At 32.2% G+C, this 18,913-nt stretch overlaps 1 protein-coding gene and 1 long non-coding RNA gene across 10 annotated transcripts in view; one reads left to right on the top strand and one right to left on the bottom strand.

The window, feature by feature from the left end:
- Window positions 1–18,913, bottom strand: part of LOC148602963 (polypeptide N-acetylgalactosaminyltransferase 5-like) — a 104,456-nt gene that overhangs the window by 58,167 nt on the left and 27,376 nt on the right. The window contains exon 1 of one of the 9 annotated variants that reach the window (XM_088551335.1): window positions 9,590–10,194. The exons of 7 other annotated variants lie outside the window; for them this stretch is intronic. The gene's annotated coding sequence lies outside the window, so the exon portion shown is untranslated. Of the gene's footprint in view, window positions 1–2,627; window positions 2,650–9,589; window positions 10,195–18,913 lie in introns of those variants that run through there. One more of the 9 variants, XM_088551332.1, reaches the window with a different exon arrangement.
- Window positions 17–18,913, top strand: part of LOC148602964 (uncharacterized) — a 34,397-nt gene continuing 15,500 nt past the window's right edge. The window contains exons 1-2 of the long non-coding RNA XR_015916278.1: window positions 17–205; window positions 7,529–7,667. This is a non-coding gene — a long non-coding RNA (uncharacterized LOC148602964). The remainder of the gene's footprint in view (window positions 206–7,528; window positions 7,668–18,913) is intronic.

Here is an 18,913-nt window from a genome sequence, read left to right as displayed (position 1 = left end):
GCTGGTTATTATGAAATCACAGCCATGCATTACGAATTTCAAAACAGGGCATCAATATGGGGCCATTATGAACTAAATCCAAATGGCGTACATACAAAATAAGTGACAACTTTAATTAAGAGTGACCTAATAATTAGATTAATTAGATTAGGATATTGAAAGTTACTGAAAGATGGTGCTGGGACTAAGTACATTGCATCATTAGGTATGTTTAATTTTGAGCTTTAAATTTATGATTTGGGGGAGGATTATTGGCAATAAAAATGAAATCTTGAAGCGGGAGCACATACTTTTCTATACAGAAATGCTAAAGAAAAAAGGCGAAAGCTTTCGTGTTTTAGTGATTTTCAAAGATGAAATGTGCAGTCAAATCTCATTGTTTTGCACAAATCCAGCCATTCCAGGTGTTGAAATTAACCTTGAAAGTACATATCTTTTTCTCTTTTTACTCACCTACCTTGTGCTCTCTGTCAAAAGAGTTCCAACAACAGTTGAAAATAGCTTGATTCCAGACAAAAATGCACTTAAAAACACGGTTTTTACATAAAAAAAAATGGCCAAATTATTTGTTTGTTTTTTTAAATTTCCCGGGTCACATACTAGGACAGTATCAATAAACCCATGAACGATGACAGGAACAACCCAAATGGATGTCTGAAAAAAAAGTCATGTTTTTTTTTTTTTTTTGGGGGGGGGGGGTTATTGGTAAAGACAACAAAACCTTCATGAGTTAATTTCATAAATATTTGATTCATTGTGATATGAACTTATTTTTTAATTAATTTGAAATCATAAGTATTGATAATAGAGTCTGAAATAAAGTTGGTTAATAAAAGTATCAATGCATGGCCTTTTCCATATTGGCCCTGCAACATGCCCTTGGTATTAATAATGGCCTCAGATAGCTGTAATGGCCCTCGGTGTTGCCTCGGTCCATTACAGTCATCCTTGGCTATTATTAATACCTCAGGCATGTTCCAGGGCCAATATGGAAAAGGCCATACATTAATACTATAATTAATAATAATCGTCCTTTAAGACACTGTTAGCACTGAATGTGGATGGTTGGTAAGACAGATTTGACTGTTCACTTAACTTCATGTTAATGACATTGTTAGAAAAGATGTGGAAGTCTTTTCAAGGTCTGAAATTTGTAAAGTACAGGTTTTACAATGATATTAAATTTTTTGTCATTAAACCCTAATCTTCTTTTTATTCCATGATATTCCATAAATCATTATATGATAAAGGCTGAAACACCTTATCAATTAATCAAACAATAGATTATGCTATCAGCAAATTGACCATGAAACCATACCCTATCAAATAGCAAGGGCACCTTCCAGCTGAAACTGATACAACAATACAATAAACAAACCTGGTTTATTTGCTATAAAGAGTACAGGTAATGTTACATTAATATAACAATACAATGAACAAACCTGGTTTATTTGCTATAAAGATTATGGGTAATGTTACATGTCCCACCAGCCTCATTACTGATAATGTTACATGTCCCACCAGCCTCATTTCCGGTAATGTTACATGTCCCACCAGCCTCATTACCGGTAATGTTACATGTCCCACCTGCCTCATTACCATAACAACAATCCAATCAATCAACATCACAGCTTGAATTATTTTTATGGTAATACCTGGGTGTTACTAATATATTGCTTTTAACTCTTTTAAAGATATTTTTTTTTATATCAAGAGCACGGATTGATTCAATTCAATCATCTCTGTGGGTGTTTCTTGAAAAGAAAAGAAGGAAATATGCCCTATCCATGAAAATATAAACACTATAGCTTTAGATAGGTTCTTTATATGATTTCTGTTTTTATCCTTTTTCTGTGAGCTTGTACAATAAAGATCCTGCAATGGGCGAGTCAGACAAGTATAAAAGAGTAATCAAGGGAATCCAGGTTATAGCGGTAATCAAAAGAATGTAATCCAGGGACAATGACCAGACATGGAAAACAGACATACACAACAAAGAACATAAAGTAACTAAAATCATACATACAAAGTAACAAAAGCAAATGAGCAACTCAGACTCCACTAATGTCAGTCATTTTCGTTATGAAATGCATGAAATATCTGCCATAGGATGTTAAACCATAATTAATCATTCAATATCCCTTTTGAAAAGATAGCCAAAATCCAAACAGTACAATGTACAACAATAGGTTAGTTTTCTCCTTCTTCAATCCCTTGTCGAAATCCTGCATGGTTAGACAACTCTATAGTGTGAACCTCATGTCATCAATAAGGTATTCCAAACTATATCTTCGAATTCGCTATACATGTATAAAACTTGAAAAGTACAACGTATAACACTTAAAATAAATTCACTGGGTGCTATCAAAATACAGTCTTAAAATTTGCAGATCTCAATTGACACAGACACATTGACAAGACCAAAAGGCAAGTTTTGAATTATACTTAATTTATCTTTTTGTTTTTGGTAACTTAATCTACTTTATAGGTACACAAGTCCTAGCAAATAAAAACAGACAGTCAGTAATTATTTTCATAAATATTAACAAAAGAACATAATTTTTAGCATAATAAAATCTAATGACTTAGAATGTTACTGAATCTGTTTGATGACATGGATAGTTTACCTGAAAAGTTACATGCAATATGAGTCCCAATGAGATCTGTCATCTGAACTGAAAACACAATAGATAAATCAATCACTAATTGGACTAGTTCCGGTTGTCAATTACACACTAATTTCTAATGTACTTTACAAGTGCAGTAAAACTTGTCTTAACTGAACCCTGAATAAAAAAAAAACTGTTTCAATGGAACCCCTGAAAAAACTAAAAAACTTGTGTAAACAGAACTCCTAAATAAACCAAAAACCTTTCTAAACAGAACCCCTGAATAAACCAAAAACATGTCTAAACCAAACCTTGAATAAACAAAAAACCTCTCTAAACCAAACCCCGTATAAATCAAAAACCTGTCTAAACCAAACCCTGAATAAACCAAAAACCTGTCTAACAGAACCCCCAAATAAACCAAAACCTGTCTAAAGAACCATGAATGAACCCAAACCTGTCTAAACCAAACCCTGAATAAACCAAAAACATGTCCAAACCAAACCCTGAATAAACCAAAAACCTATCTAAACCAAACCCTGAATAAACAAAAACCTGTCTAAACCAAACCCTGAATAAACCAAAAACCTGTCTATACCAAACCCAGAATAAAAAAACCTGTCTAAACCAAACCCTGTATAAATAAAAAAAAACCTGTCTAAACCAAACCCTGAATTAACAAAAAACTGTCTAAACCAATCCCTATATAAACAAAAAAAACTAGTTAAAACCAAACCCTGAATAAACCAAAAACCTGTCTAAAGCAAACCCTGAATAAATTTTTAAAAAAACTTTATTAAACTGAACCTGAAACTTGTCTAACCCAGACACTTATTAAAGTATAAATGTATTTTGAACCTCAGGTAAAGCTAATACAATGTGCCTGTATTAACAAAATGAACTCTCCAATCCAAAATGGGTTTAGTTTAGACATGTGATCAATTATTAGGATACACTTTTTTCCTATGTTTCTAAGGTTTATAATGATTAAATACTAGAATTGAGCTTTTCAAATGCTACCAGGAATTTCAAATTTTCTATCAAAAGATATATTTTTGCCTTACGACAGTCTTGATTTTATGCCGGTACACTTATTACACTTCTTATTACCAACAAAGTTGCAGCAAGCTTGCTTCATTATCAAAATGACAAAACTGCACAATAAAAGCAGTTTTACCTGGCACAGTACCTTTTAACAAAGAAATGTTAGATTAGACAGTTTGTATGGAAACAGGTTCGAAAGGAATGAAAGTGCAAGTATACACGTTTATTTTTATATTATCCATCATATCAAGATACTCAATTTCTGCAAAATACCAGGTACATGTTCATATTTCACAATTGTTTTCAGTGCATCATGCTTTTATTTTTTCTGGTACATAACTTGCTAATAGAAAGCAGATTATGCCTCTTAATAAACCATTATAATAATTTCTGTCTAATAATTTCACTTTGCAGAAATGAGATAAGTGGTACCATAAATCATAATTTTTGTACAGAGTGCAGGTAACACATACTAATATGTATTCAACAGTCGTCAGATTAAAAGGGGGAGGGTTGTGATCACAACAAAGAACTTTAACTCTGCCAAATTTTTGCACCTGTCCCGAGTCAGGAATTTCTGGCCTGTGTATTGTTTTGTTTTAAACTTCAGTATACTTTTATGTTGTTGAAGTATATAGGAGCAACTATATCACTGTACCTATATATATTTTTGTTTTGGGGCCAGCTGCAGCTTACCCTGTGGTGTGAGGGTTCCCTCATCATTCATTGGAGACCCATGGGTGGCCTTCTCAGAGCTGTCATTTTTCATCCTGATGGGGGGGGGGGGGTTGTCTCTTTGACATGTTCACCATATGCATGCTCATTATATGCTAGATAAGTCATTAAAACAGTGAAATCTTTTGATATTACAGTAAGACCTGTCTAAATTGAACCCTGAATAAACTGAAAATCTTTTAAACCAGACACTTTTTAAAGGTCCTCTACATCAATTTAACTGTTTATTGAATCTTGATGAACTGGACACCAGCCTAAACAACACACATTTTGATGCCCTAGACAGGTTCAGTTTACACAATACACAGATTTCACTGTACTTTGCAAATTTGTCAGAAATCTAGGCTAACCCTTGTGTGATTAATTAAAGCGCAAACTGACAATCAGACACAAAGAACAGAGGATAAATACAAAGATCATACTGATACCACTAATAATTAATTTCACTCCTCACAATATTAAAACATATATATAATTTTTTTGCCAAACCATGATTCAAAAATTCAGTATGAGAATCAGGAAGTCCTGTTGTAAAAATAAAAAAAATAATAATATAATTATTACTGAAATTTGTACCGCCAAAATCCATTGAATACTTTTAAAATGCAGTCGCTGAATGATGAAGAAAGATTCTATCCTGGTTGAAGTAGCACTTGCAAGTTTCTCTCAAATAATTTCTACTGTTGAAAGGACCGCATATTATTTTGTCTATTACTTCTAATTAATAGCTATCAGATTTTCTATTTTGCATTAAATTTACCAAACTAATTTTAACATAAATTCAATAAAGTGTTATATTCTTGTCACCATGTTCATGCATAAAGAGGTTTTCTTTGTTAAAGTCGTTGTCTTTTTTCTAAATGCTTCTGAATGGGAGATAGGGATCCTTCTTGTAAACTCACAGGGTCATGTGACAAGACATACAAACTTTATTGCACTGCAATATCCTCCTCTTTCTTTTGCAATATCCTCCTCTTTCTTTTTCTTTACTATATGAAATATTCAAAAATTAACTCTTCACCACACTATCATAGCAGTATTATATTTGTCAAGAATTTTTTCAGTATGTGTTGAATAAATTTTGCCAATAAAATATTCCACAAATTGTTTTTAGTATACCACCACCTGCCCGATTCTTACATGGAGTTTACCTTCAAGTAATCAATTTCATTCACAAGATTAGATAACTAATATGGACCCAATTCCCAGATTGTTTACCTAATAGATTACAAGTAATTTTACACATCCAGAGAGACAAGTAATAGCACAATAACAAATTTCATCTTTCATAATCACAATCGGAATTAGTTCCAGTTCTACAATTACATTTCTTGTTTATTTCATGTTCTCCGAGTACTCCAAAATTTTTATTTTCCAGGAAATGATTAAAAATCCTCTTTCTAATCCATAACATGCAGGTATCCGTAAACTTCAATTATTTTTATCTTATAGAGATGTTTTTTACGATTATTGAATTACTATGAAATTTACAAGGCCATTAAGTCCAGGTATTCTACTGTTTATTCTGATAATTCTGATTTATCGAAAAATTTTCTATGGGTATTGAATAACCCATTAATTTTACACTGCTTTTTAGAGCAATCAAGCATACCTTGTAGAAAATTTCAATTCCACAAAATACAATGTGAAACATAATGTCTTCCTGTCGGGTGTGCATGTCAAAAGATAAAATAATCCACTAATAGCTAACACAGGGATGATGAATGCAACTTATGATACAGATGAATATTTTATAAAACTTGCATACCAAAGATGGGAGGTGGTGATATAACCATTCTTGTCTTCCCAACTCTACTTTTTATCTAAGTGCTATACTTTGATATTAAATAGTGACATGGCTGAAATGAACCTAAGTAAAGGCTTTAACCAGATTTATACAAGTAAAATTCAATACATGTTTTCATATGGCGGGTGATTCTAGAAAAGCAAAGGACGCTTACCCTACCAGTGCACCTGGTCCATGCTCCCAGTTTTTAGTGGAGTCAGAGTTGCTCATTTGCTTTTGTTACTTTGTATGTATGATTTTTGTTGCTTTATGTTCTTTGTTGTGTATGTCTGTTTTCCATGTCTGGTCTTTGTCCCTGGATTACATTCTTTTGATTACCGCTATAACCTTGGTTCCCTTGATTACTCTTTTTAAAACATACTCAGGTTCTCCATGGATCAAAATGAACACATGGCTCACTCTCCGGTTGGACAAAATTTCATTGTGGCGCGTGTCCTGTCATGCAGAAAATAAACTGCCAAAGAAAGTATGATAAGGTTGAATGAGACATGTACTATTATATAGCACAAGCTACAACTCAGAAATTAACAATCAACAATGGTAAATCTTTCTGTCTGTATTGTTTAACTCAATTATACCAAGGTAAAGTTTTCTCTTCTGTAGGCTTGACCACAGGTCCACAGCTCTAGTGAAATTTGTTTATACCATAAAACAAGTTCTTTATAATTTAACCACAAGAACTTTGACAGTCAAACATTGTTTTCATTCGAATCTGTGTCATTAAACAATCTTTCAGAGCTTTTGGGAGTTGATCTATCACCCTTTCAAAAAAGTTATGCAAAGGATTGCTTAAGGATTGCTTTTCTGTGTCAGATAAATGCCGAGATTTTATTCATTTAGAAAAACAGTAGAAATCATTAAGCTTATTTGAAAGTAATCGGGAAATACAGTGCCGATTTGCAATGCATGATGCAAATACATGGCGCACACCAAATGAACACATAGTGCTCATTTTGAATTCATGGCACAAGGAAAGAAACACATGGCGCAGCGCCATGCAAAAAGAGGTCATGGAGAACCCTGATAATGAAACATATGTTTTGGACCAGTATGGTAAAAAAGGTTTTAGTGCTTTTAAAAAACGCATGAAACCACGTTTTAAAACATCATATGAAAACAATACTGTTTTCATGCTGGAAATCTTACTGAAAACATATAAATACCATATGATTTGAAATTACTTGTTTTTCATGAATTAAGAAGTAATTAGAAGTAATAAGAAGTGACTCATGCATGTTAAAAATCCACCAAACTCAGTCTTGTTTCTTGTGCAGAAACAGTTACTGATCACATAACCAGTCTTAGTTTTTCATCTGGTTGTTGCACTTTTCAGATAAAAATTATACAGATTGTACATGAAATTTGCACTCTGGAAGAGTTATCTTTCCTGATTTGGCTTCATTTGGTTGGTTACAGTGGGAGATGAAGTATGATTTTCTTAAAAGCACAGATCTGAATGCAGAAAAGATTGTGTAAGTATAGCATATTTAAACTGTAAATGCATCATGTGTTTGGTGGGTTTTTCTTCACCATGAATCACTTTACCATTGGCTGTGTCTGAATTTTATGTGGACTGGTACTTAATTCATTGTCAAAAATATATGTTTTCAGGTTCTTTTTAATCATACAGAAAACATATTTTGCCTTTTTTTCCTGTGTATAAAACTTTGGTGTTATTGTCAAAATGGCAGCAGACGTGGATTTCACAAAAAGTTGTAAGTGTGAAATTGATCGTAAATTATGATGTCACAATACTATTTTAGGTTGTCCCTTCCAAACATCCCCTGTTTAAACCCCCAAATTTAGAAGAGAAATTTAGAAGAATGTACCATTTTTGTGTATGAAATTATTTAATCCCCCCAAAAATGGTACTTGCTATGTTACAGAATAAAAGAAGAAATTTCTTTCCTCTCTGTCTATACCCTAATAACTTTGAAGAGCAAAATATTTAAATTATATGCCTACCAAATATCAATTTAAAAAAATCTTGAACAACTGTCAACCTTTTAAACAGTTCATATGGGAGATTCTCCTCCAACACTTTCTCATGAGAGAAATTTTTACATAAAAGCAAGTTTTTGATGTACCAAGTCAAATTTTTACTATTTTCACAGAAATATTGTAATTTTAACCAAAAACATCCCATAAATCTTACATTTTTATGTGAGAGATTGTTAATTTTTCAATAATTTTGTAGGAGTATCCCCCTATTGTGTGTGTGTGTGTGGGAGGGGGGGTAACAGATTTGCTTTAGCTACTGAGGACATGGAACTCGGCCACCTCTATTATCTATGAGTATTTGGTATTATGTATTTAGGCTATAGTTATTGAGGTAGACACAATAAACGTTTCCATTTGTCCTAACCAGACATCTGACCCCATGGAATAATCTAGTACCTGTTACAGTCATAACATACAAGGGAGACAACTCTGTTCACTTATAGTTTAGTATAATTTTGTAGCTTTTTTAATAAACCTTAAGTGTAAATTGCTGGAATTTTCTTTCTCAAGAAGGGGAATTTAGTGTATTTAAGTAATTGTGTCAGCTTAACATATATCATTCCATCCTACTTAGAAATTCAGTTGTGCAATCTTTTAACACTAAACTTATTGTAGCTTCATACATGCCAATGCTACAAAACTTGACAAAATTTTTACTTAAAGATGAGATTTTACAGTTTTTTTGGTAACCAAAGGCCATGATTGAAATTTCACATTTCCAAACAGATGATAAAAATTTGCACTCCCTTATATAACTCCATTCAGTAACAATAACACCTTGTCCATGCACCAAATTTTCAGTGGAGTCCGAGTTTCTCATTTACTTTTGTTACTTTGTTTATATTATTTTATTTATTATATGTTCTTTGTTGTGTTAGTCTGTTTTCCATATCTGGTCTTTGTCCCTGGATTACATTCTTTTGATTTACGCTATAATCTTGGTTCCCTTAATTACTCTTTGAAAATAGAGACTTTTGAAAATTCACTAATGCAAATCACACTTGAGAATCAAGTTTTATCTATAGAGTGAATCCAGAAATTTATTAAAGGGTTAATTCCAGGCCATCTTAAATTCATTTTTTGCCCATATTTTGTACAAAATTAACAAATATTTTCAACAAAAGAGGAGGGTTCTAATCCATTGAACTCTCCTCCCCTGGATCTGCCACGGGACTAATGTTCATGCATGTAATACTATAATTCGATATTCATAAATATCAAAATGGAACTCGCATTAATAGAATGAGTTTCATGAAAATTTGTGGATGTGTAATTGAGTTATGGTGAAAAGAGTCAAAAAGGCAAAGACACAAAAAAGAATGGTATAACAATACGCCCATATAGAAAGACAGGCGTGTAAAAATTGACTACAACAAAGCATACATGTACTTACATTCAAAAAACCACTTGTACTCTGATTTAAACTCCTTAAGTTCCAGTATCAAAGAGAGTCTACACACAGAATTATATCCATCATTAATAAGCAAAAACATACAAAGCCTCTCAACATTATAATATTATGTCTCGTTAATTATTTATTAGTCCTAGGTTATAAATAAATTTCAATTTCAATTAGAAAATAAACATCATCAGTTTGACATGACTAACACCTAACACAATAAATAAAGAGACAATTATCTGACTACATGTACATGTATTCTGTGTTAGGCCAAGCAATGGTATTTTTGTGTTACTTCAAAGTAAGGTATTTAGTTCATATGGATGGGATTGTCAAGTATTTTTTACTTCAAAAATGAAAATTATTTTACTATATGCATATGCATAAAATCTCAGCAAAGGAATTTGGAGGAATTTTAAGTAAGGTATGGTAATTTAGACAAATAATATGGTTGAAAAAATGTTGCAATTTATTTTTTTTTGGGGGGGGGGGGATGAGTAGTTGTAATAATGATAAAGAAATAGGTGTTTCACTACATGTACTTGTATCTGTTGATCAACGGTAAGCTAAAAAAAGGACTTTAATGTTCTATCTGCTAGTGCATCAATTTATTGAGTGAATTATTATACAGTTGAAATATTTAAAGTATAAATCTGTGTAAGTATCAGGCAGTGGGTGGCAAATCATTATACTCAATTTGGTCTTTTTAACTAACATATATTCAATACATCTAGAAAAAACCAAAAAGCTATTTGAATTTATCGTAAAATATCTGTGACTTTGATTTCTTTTGACTGATTATATAAGGAAAAAAGTGCGGGAAAATTTTCCCACCATTTTTCCATAGCTGCATTTCAACTAAATTTGACTTATCAAAATCTTAAAAAGGTAAACTTTACAATCACTTCAATGGTTATTTATGGAGATTATGAGATATAAATACTTGGAAAAAGCAACAAAATCTCTGTTTTTTCCTTCATGTGCCACATATTACACACATTTGGCCTGATTCTTAGACAGAGAAGTACTTAAATTACTACACAAAATAAGACATGTATGATGTTAACATTACAACTGATTGTAAAATAGCTTACACCGCTATTATTTTCTATTTTTAAAAATTTATACTTTAATTCATATAAATAAATCTCATGACAATTATGATGTATGAAAAAAAAATAGTTTCAAGTGTTACATAACAGCTTGAAGGTTTAAATTAGGAGTTGTCAACCTCTCTTGTTAAATGTGTCTGATATCAGATCAAATTTACAGATCCCGTCTCAATTGGCTACATTGTACAGTGAAATCTGTAAAAACCATTGACTAATTAAAAGATCTTGGTCAGATTAGGGATGCTGTTTCCAACTCCATTCAAAACTAAACATTTCAGGAATTTCCAGGAATTTTTAAGGGATTGTCACCATTTTCAAGACTGTTTTTCCGTACTGAGCTGAGAGAAAATCTAAAACGGGACTTCAGTTGCCAAAATAGCTGCAAGCTCTGTGAGGCTGTGTTAACTTTTTAATTGTTCACATGTTTAGAAACTGAGACAGATAAATTTGAGCATGTAGATGAGACTTGCCATGTGTCAAGTAATTCAAGATTCAAAACAAGTCCAAAGATACATTTGTACACTGCCCAATGGCTATTTGGAACATTAAGGCACAAACTACCTTTTAAATGCACTAACAATTACAAAAAAAAAACAACAAAACTATGACCATCCTATACTCAACTGTTACATTATAGCAAGAGTAATATGACTTATAACATCCATACCTTCTGATTGACCCTTTTCTGAGGGGAAAACATCATTACAAATGGCACTTAAGTTTTTTCCATTGCATTTTGAACCCACAGCCTGATCTTACAGATTCTTACAGAGACTGACACTTAAGACTCAATAACTAACCTTACCAGTTTTACTCTATCTCCTTAATCAGTGATGCATAAAAACCACGTAAAAACATATACATATCATTAAACAACAAGATTTCAAGGTTAAATTATTAGAATCAATATCAAATTGCAAAGTAATTATACAATGCAAAAAATTCATCTAAAAAATTGCATTAATTGAACTGGCTATAATTGCATTAAAACAATTTTTTGTATTGGCCTAATTTGGAGACAATTACAATCTTCCTGTTATAAGAGGGCTGTTCCTGCTGATCAAACACGATAAAACGTTGCACACAGAACATCATACTCTTGTACATTGTATTTTTTGGGTGTGGATTTGTTTTTATTTTTTAATATTATATACAGAAATAAGGCAAAAAAACTATTGACCATGTCTTGTGTATATAGTAAAACAATACAAAAATACCATATATAGATGTTGCAAATTATGGTATGTTGAACATGTGTTTCAAATGATGCATATTGAAATATATTAAACATTTCATTCATGTAACATTTGTAATAAAATGAACATAATATCAAGGAAATTCTTTTCAATTAAAAACACCAATACCTTTAACTTAAAAATCTGAATATACATTGTAAATGATTTAATTACCAATCAACTAAGGGAACTTTCACAATCCCATCTCACTAGAAAAATAAAATAAAATAGTTATGTCCCTTTTTTGAAATTTAAAAGACTTCATGCATTCAGTGACATTGGGATTATACAGGTACATGTACAGAACAATCTGATTGACATGAATTTAAGAATCCTGTGTATTCTAATACTATGACATTGACAGTCATAAAAGAGATTTTTTTATTAACTAAAGGAACCTTCACAATCCCATCTCACCAGAGAAAGAAATAAAATGGTTATCTCCCTTTTTTTAAGAAACTTAAAGAATTCATGCATTCAATGACATTGGGATTATACCGGCATACATACAGAACATTCTGATTGACATGAATTTAAAAATCCTGTGTGTTTTAATACTGTGACACTGACATTCGTTAAAGTGCTGTTTTCATCATTTTCCAAGCAATGTATTTATACCTGTATTAAGTTACCTAATGTCATTTTCTAGGACAATGGAGGTGTGTAGATAAAATGTGTGTAGCTGTAGTTCGAAATATACTTAACATTTAAGTGAACCAAATCTGACTGGTTAAGCCATCTGGACAAATTCTCAGCACTAGACTTCAAGATATTCAATCAGCAATATTATTAATTATAGAAATGGAGCAACCTTATGAGGGCGTTCAATGTTCCCACACAATCATGTTTAAGACTCATACATCTACAAGATTCCTATTCATTGCCAATATCACTTTTATCTTTTAAGATACAAATTTTATGGTGTTTAAATATAATTTATAAATTTTAATTCCCAATCAAAAATAAATTTCCCATGGAGGACTTAATAATACAATGACAGTTCAACTGATATCAAACCACAGTAAGGTTCCTTGAGGAAGAGTCAGCAATCTAGGGCATCATTAAGTTGATCTTCAAATTTCAGATTTTCATTACATCCTGAGATTACCATACCCTTACCGACACATCACAAAATATGGACACAATTCTTTATCCATCAGAAAGCTTGTTTCTTCTGAAATTAAATTGTAGTGAAATTGACCTCATTTGCCACCTGTTTACAAATGCAGATTTATAATGATCCTAGCATTGGACAGTATTCTATGAAAGTGATCTAAAACAAGAGGCTCCCTAGAGCCTGAATCGCTCAACTGGTTAAATTTTAGCCTTTTAAGGGCAGTAACTCTAACAAGGAGTTGTCAGACAATTTTGACTCCATTTGATTCACTGCACACATTTGTAAGCCTTATAATAAGGATCATTTCAGCAATAGAAAGCTACTGGCTAAACCTAACGATTTTGGAGATATATGCAAAAATCTGCTGTCTGACCCCAATGTTCAACTTTTAGTAACAGCGGCCATGCTTTATAACAGATCAAAAATCCAAACTGTCATTTTGTTAAGGATGCCCTTTAAAACAAAAATAACAACTTTCATTGAATTGTAAAGTAGTTTCTGAGGAGGAGATTTTTTAAAATAATAATATTAAAAACAGCAAAAAACGTCCAAAAAGGCCAATAACTCCAACAAAGGTCAACAGATTTTCACCAAATTTTAACCACAGATAGACCTCATCATGTTAAATACTTTTAGCCCATCAGAATTCAGCTAAACGGTTTTGGAGATAAATGCAAAAAAACTACTGTCTGACACCTTTGTTCTATTTTTAGTAACAGTGGCCATGTTCTTCATTGGATCAAAAATCCTCAAATCAGTTCTATGCATTATACCCCAAGAAACATTCATACCAAGTTTGGCTCCATTGGTCAAATGGTGTCAGAGGAGAAGAGTTTCGAAAGAAATAACATTAAAAATAGTAAAAAACATTGAAAAAGGGCAATAACTCCAACATGGCTTCATAGATTAAAATGAAAATTTGACCGCAGATAGATCTCATCATGTTGAACACTTTTACCCTGTCAAAATTTGGCTAAACCTAACGATTTTGGAGATATATGCAAAAAACTACTGTCTGACCCCTATGTCCTATTTTTAGTAATGACAGCCATGTTTTTCGACAGATCACACATCAGTTCTATGCAAGATACCCCAAGAAACATTCATACCAAGTAAGGTTCAAATTGGTCAAGTAGTTTCAGAAGAGAAGAGTTTTGTAAAATTGTTAACAACGACGACTAACGATGACGATGAATGATGACAGAAGCCAAGTGATGGCAATAGCTAACCTGGCCTTTGGCCAGGTGAGCTAAAAATTCTCAGTTTTGTTATTTTTTAACATAAGTACTATGGAAAGAATCACAGTCTGTAGAGTGTAACTTGCAGTCGTAATTTGTAAAAATCTGTAAAAGTAAACATATCTCTGCACATACTTTAAATACACAAACTCTTGTGTCAAGGCATATGAGCTTTTTTTAATTCTTTAATATGATACACAAACTCTTGTGTCAAGGCATATGAGCTTTTTTTTAATTCTTTAATATGATACACAAACTCTTGTGTCAAGGCATATGAGCTTTGATTAAACTGTAAATAAGATAGAAAATCTAATTTCATTTCACTTAATGAAGACCTGATACATCCTATGAAGAAAAGTTATTCATACAGTAAAGCAAATATTATAAATTATCTCCCTTTAAATAATATCATGTAGCGCATATAAAAGTTACTTTAAAAACAATCTTTAAGACACCTGAGTAGTTAAAAAGATAAGCATTATAATTCTAAATCTATTGCCAGAAAACTGAGAATGTACCCAATATATGGCAGGTAAGTCAGAGCTGAAATCCAGTACATTACCACAAGAAAGAATTGTGCCAAAAATGCAATTGCTGTCAATTAAAGTAAAATTAGAAGTAAAGTGCTACTCAGTCAGGCCATGTCTACGTCAATTGTTAGTTTCTCATCTGCTTGAGCATAGAAAAATTTTGTCAAGCCATTTCAGTTTTAGTTTCTCAATAGATTAAGCAAACATGAGTTCAAATTAACTATCAAGAGTGAAAGGTCTTGGACTTTTTTGCATTCTTAATTAAAGGTCCTCTATAAGAAAGTGAAAGGTCCTCAATTAGAGTGAGCATAAATATGGTAGGTACATGATCTAGGAAAATGGTGTCCTGCATCAGAATTGAAGACTCCTGGACCTCAGACCAGTGCTAATATGAACCTTTGTGAACAGAACTATTGTCAGCCTACTTCTAAGTTAGTTTTTTAGATTCTCAAATATTAAAGAAAGAGAAATATTTAAGGCACTTCCACTCTTTAGGGAGTAATTTTCCATTATTCATACCTTCAGTACTGCAAACTCTTCTGAATAAAATATTGTATGGGAGTGAGTCAAACTTTAAAATAAGGCCAGTCCAACTCATGGATTTTTCTAGCAATTAGCAGGGTCCTGTATAAGGACCTTTCCCTAAAAGAAATTTATATGAAAATCCTGCAATATTCACAATTTTTTTTTACTTAACCTCCATAATTTTGATTCCCAAATGGCAAATTAGTCAATTTTTTTCCCAAAATGCCTGATTTTTGTGCAATTCCAAAATACCCATATAAACCCCAGCAAATTAAAGGCTAGCTGGACAATATCTACATAATGTTTTGTTGGCAACAATATTACTGCTCATATTTTTATCCTGTTGGTATTTTTAAAACATCTCATGTTTTTTTTTTTTTATTTTTCACTTGGTGTTATTGATTAAGTGGGAATTCCCCCATCACTTTATAAACTATTTAACATGTTAAAACAGCTTTGTGTGCCAATTTCTGAACTGCTATGAAATTACGATAAATGCAAATTAGATGAAAAACATTTAGAGCTGGAAAAAAAACAGGGACCATCAAGCACACAGGGCTTGGCGTGACTAAGAACTATTTAACCGAGAAAGGATACATGCAATCAAATTCAGATAATTCCACATAAATTTCAATTCAAAGTGCTAAACTGTGCTGGAAACAGCATGCAAAGTAACATATGCATAATAAACGTAAAAAGTCCAGTTACGTAAGAATTCTGAAAGAAACGTGGCAACCATAACATTGCATTGTCTGTTTGAAAAACTGACATTTTTTGTGATGAGCTGTCTCTTTGATAACACAGTATAAAAGTTGCCTGTCCAATTCTCTAACTTATTAAATTTACCAAGACAAAAATTATGATATTGCCCATCAATCAATTGACCAAGAAATTTAATCACCCTGTGACAAGAAATATCACTTTACACATCAAATCAATATGAATTTTCTTGTTACAAGCCAAATTAAACATGATGTTTGAAATTAATTACTTTTCTTCTAACACCCATTTTTTTATGATCGGAAGAAAAGACGACTGTATGTAATTAGCTTTCAATATGAATTGTTTCACCTAAATGCACAAACTGTAAAATGGGATGCATTTCTATCAATTTATTTTTTTAGACTGCTGTAAAACGGAAATAACAAAGCCATTTTAGCAATAGAGGTTTTTAATTGTTTATTTTGTAGAGAAAGTTAAATTATTGATGTAACCAGCCTTATATAGGGTTCCAAGAGCGATTTAATGGCTTTCTTTGCTATCCATTGTCTTAATACTAGTTCAATAACAAAAACTAGTAGAAGTGTTTTACAGCCTTGTTTCCCAACTCTAGTCTCACGTCACTGCTAACTCAGACCTCACCAATATCAACTCCAGCTAATCAATGATAATATACTGTGGCCTTACTATTGCCAACTCTTGCCTCATCTGTCAAATCATACCTCACATATGTCAAATCCAGCATCAACAACATCAACTCTGGCCTCACCAATGTCAACTTTGGTCTCACTGATGGCCATTCTGGCCTCACCAATATCAACTCTAGCCAAACTACTGATGTATCACCATTGCAAACTTATGCATCACCATGACAAATTCAGGCCTTACCATTGCTAATTTGTGCATCAACATGGCCAATTCAGGCCTCACCATTGCAAATTCATGCATCAACACGGCCAATTCAAGCCTCACCATTGCCAACTCAAGACCTCACATGGTTGCTAGAGCAGGTCTTCAAATAACAGAGGGTCAGAGGTCTCTGACTTTCAAAATATCATAAAAAGGATTTTGGAGAATTTTGCATCAATTCAGTTTTGCTGTAATCTATCTTCCCTGACTTGCACACTGTTTAATATATAATTTCCAAAAGGACGGGATTAATACTCATAGCAATTTATTTTCTCAATTTTTTCTTCTATGCATAATTGGCAAAATAAGTTAATGTTTATGTAATAGTCAACCATGATGCATCACAAATGTGTTTAACTAATACTAAATGCTGTGAAAGTCCTATTTTTCGTGGGGTACCAATTTTCATGGTTTTCTTGGGCAGGGAAAACCACAAAATTTGGTTCTCTATGAAAATGATATGTCCATGGATGTGTATACTGAAAACCTCAAAACCACAAAATCAAGAATCTATAAACTTGTGTTTCCCCCCTAATCCACAAAAATTTGTATCCTCGAATAAAAGTACATCTATAGTATATAACAAGAAATTTCCATCAAATTGATTAGTAGAACTAAATGTCCATTCTTTATAGTTGGCGAGATAAAACAGTGGTATAATACTCAAGACCACTAATTATCTCTTGTTCCTAAAGTGCAAGAAAACACACCCTGTAATGGTATAAAGATAAATAGCACCATTTTCCCCTTACTCCTCTGACAAACGAGGGATAATTATTTTTCCAATTAGACAAAACTGAAGTCAAAAACAACCGATTGGTTGATGAAAATCTTCATTAGTGGTGATTTACAGCAATGCTTAATACAATTTCCCTCATTTCAGCAGAAATAAACATGCAATTATTTCAAGAGATGACAATTAAATCTTCTACATTTTGGGAGAATACTACAGCAATCATGGACTCCAACTGAGAGAAAACGCCCATATGAAGTGATTTAGAAACAATATCACCATTTCATCTTTGATTAACATAGTACACTTTATTACAGTGAATCAAATAGGTAAATTCACAGAAAAGAGTTGGTCTTTGTTTGATAGAATGACCATTACCTGATGAATTGCCTATGCTAGTTAACTGAAAAACTGAGATTCAAATACCTTTAGAATAATAGAATTTTTAAATTTCCTTGTTTATTGTTAAGATTACTAACACTCTCTACTAATGTCATTTCATCAGTTATTGATCATTCAGTCATCAGGTAAGTCCAAATCAATCATCTGAAGTTAATTATAATACTCTTTGTAACAAGTCTTACTTAATACTCATTGAGGCAACTAAATCCCCCCCCCCCAAAAAAAAAAACAAAAAAAACTTGTCACCTCACTCAAGGAATAAAGGTCTCAGGTGTTCAAATAAGCTTTGGCCTGAGATCCAGAAGTTGATTTTCATTATTTTCCTGGGATATAATCTTGGGTAGATTCAAGTTTCTGTGATACTGCAGTCAATTCAAGCAACAAAATTCATGCCCAAACAAAACCTGATTCATGAAAAAGAATAAATATGTTGAAACTTAACAAATACATCAGTGTATAACCTAAATCTAAAACAGTAAATATGAGAGTGTAATGAAAGAGCTTAATGGACAAATAAATGTTTAAAATTTACATTACTGAAAAGCTTACAAATCAATTATCTTCTCTCTTATATTTGTTGTATTAATATCATAAATACATTATGCTTATACATGATTAAAATTTCCAGAATTCTTTGCTGTGAAAAAAAAAATATGCAAAAATCAATCATAATTTTAAATTAATCGAAACTGTCTACTAGTATCTGTATTCATTACATGGACACCAGAACAAAACATGTATAGCTAGTAAAAACATATTTTTAAGGAGTTTAACAAAATCATGCAAAATTAATTTCC

The sequence above is a fragment of the Perna viridis genome, chromosome 11 (genome assembly GCF_037379345.1).
Source record: "Perna viridis isolate PV_CMFRI_1.1 ecotype Kerala chromosome 11, ASM3737934v1, whole genome shotgun sequence".
Classification (NCBI taxonomy): Eukaryota; Metazoa; Mollusca; class Bivalvia; order Mytilida; family Mytilidae; genus Perna; species Perna viridis.
Note: the sequence above shows the minus strand (reverse complement) of the source record. Positions and strands in the feature narration are given on the sequence as shown.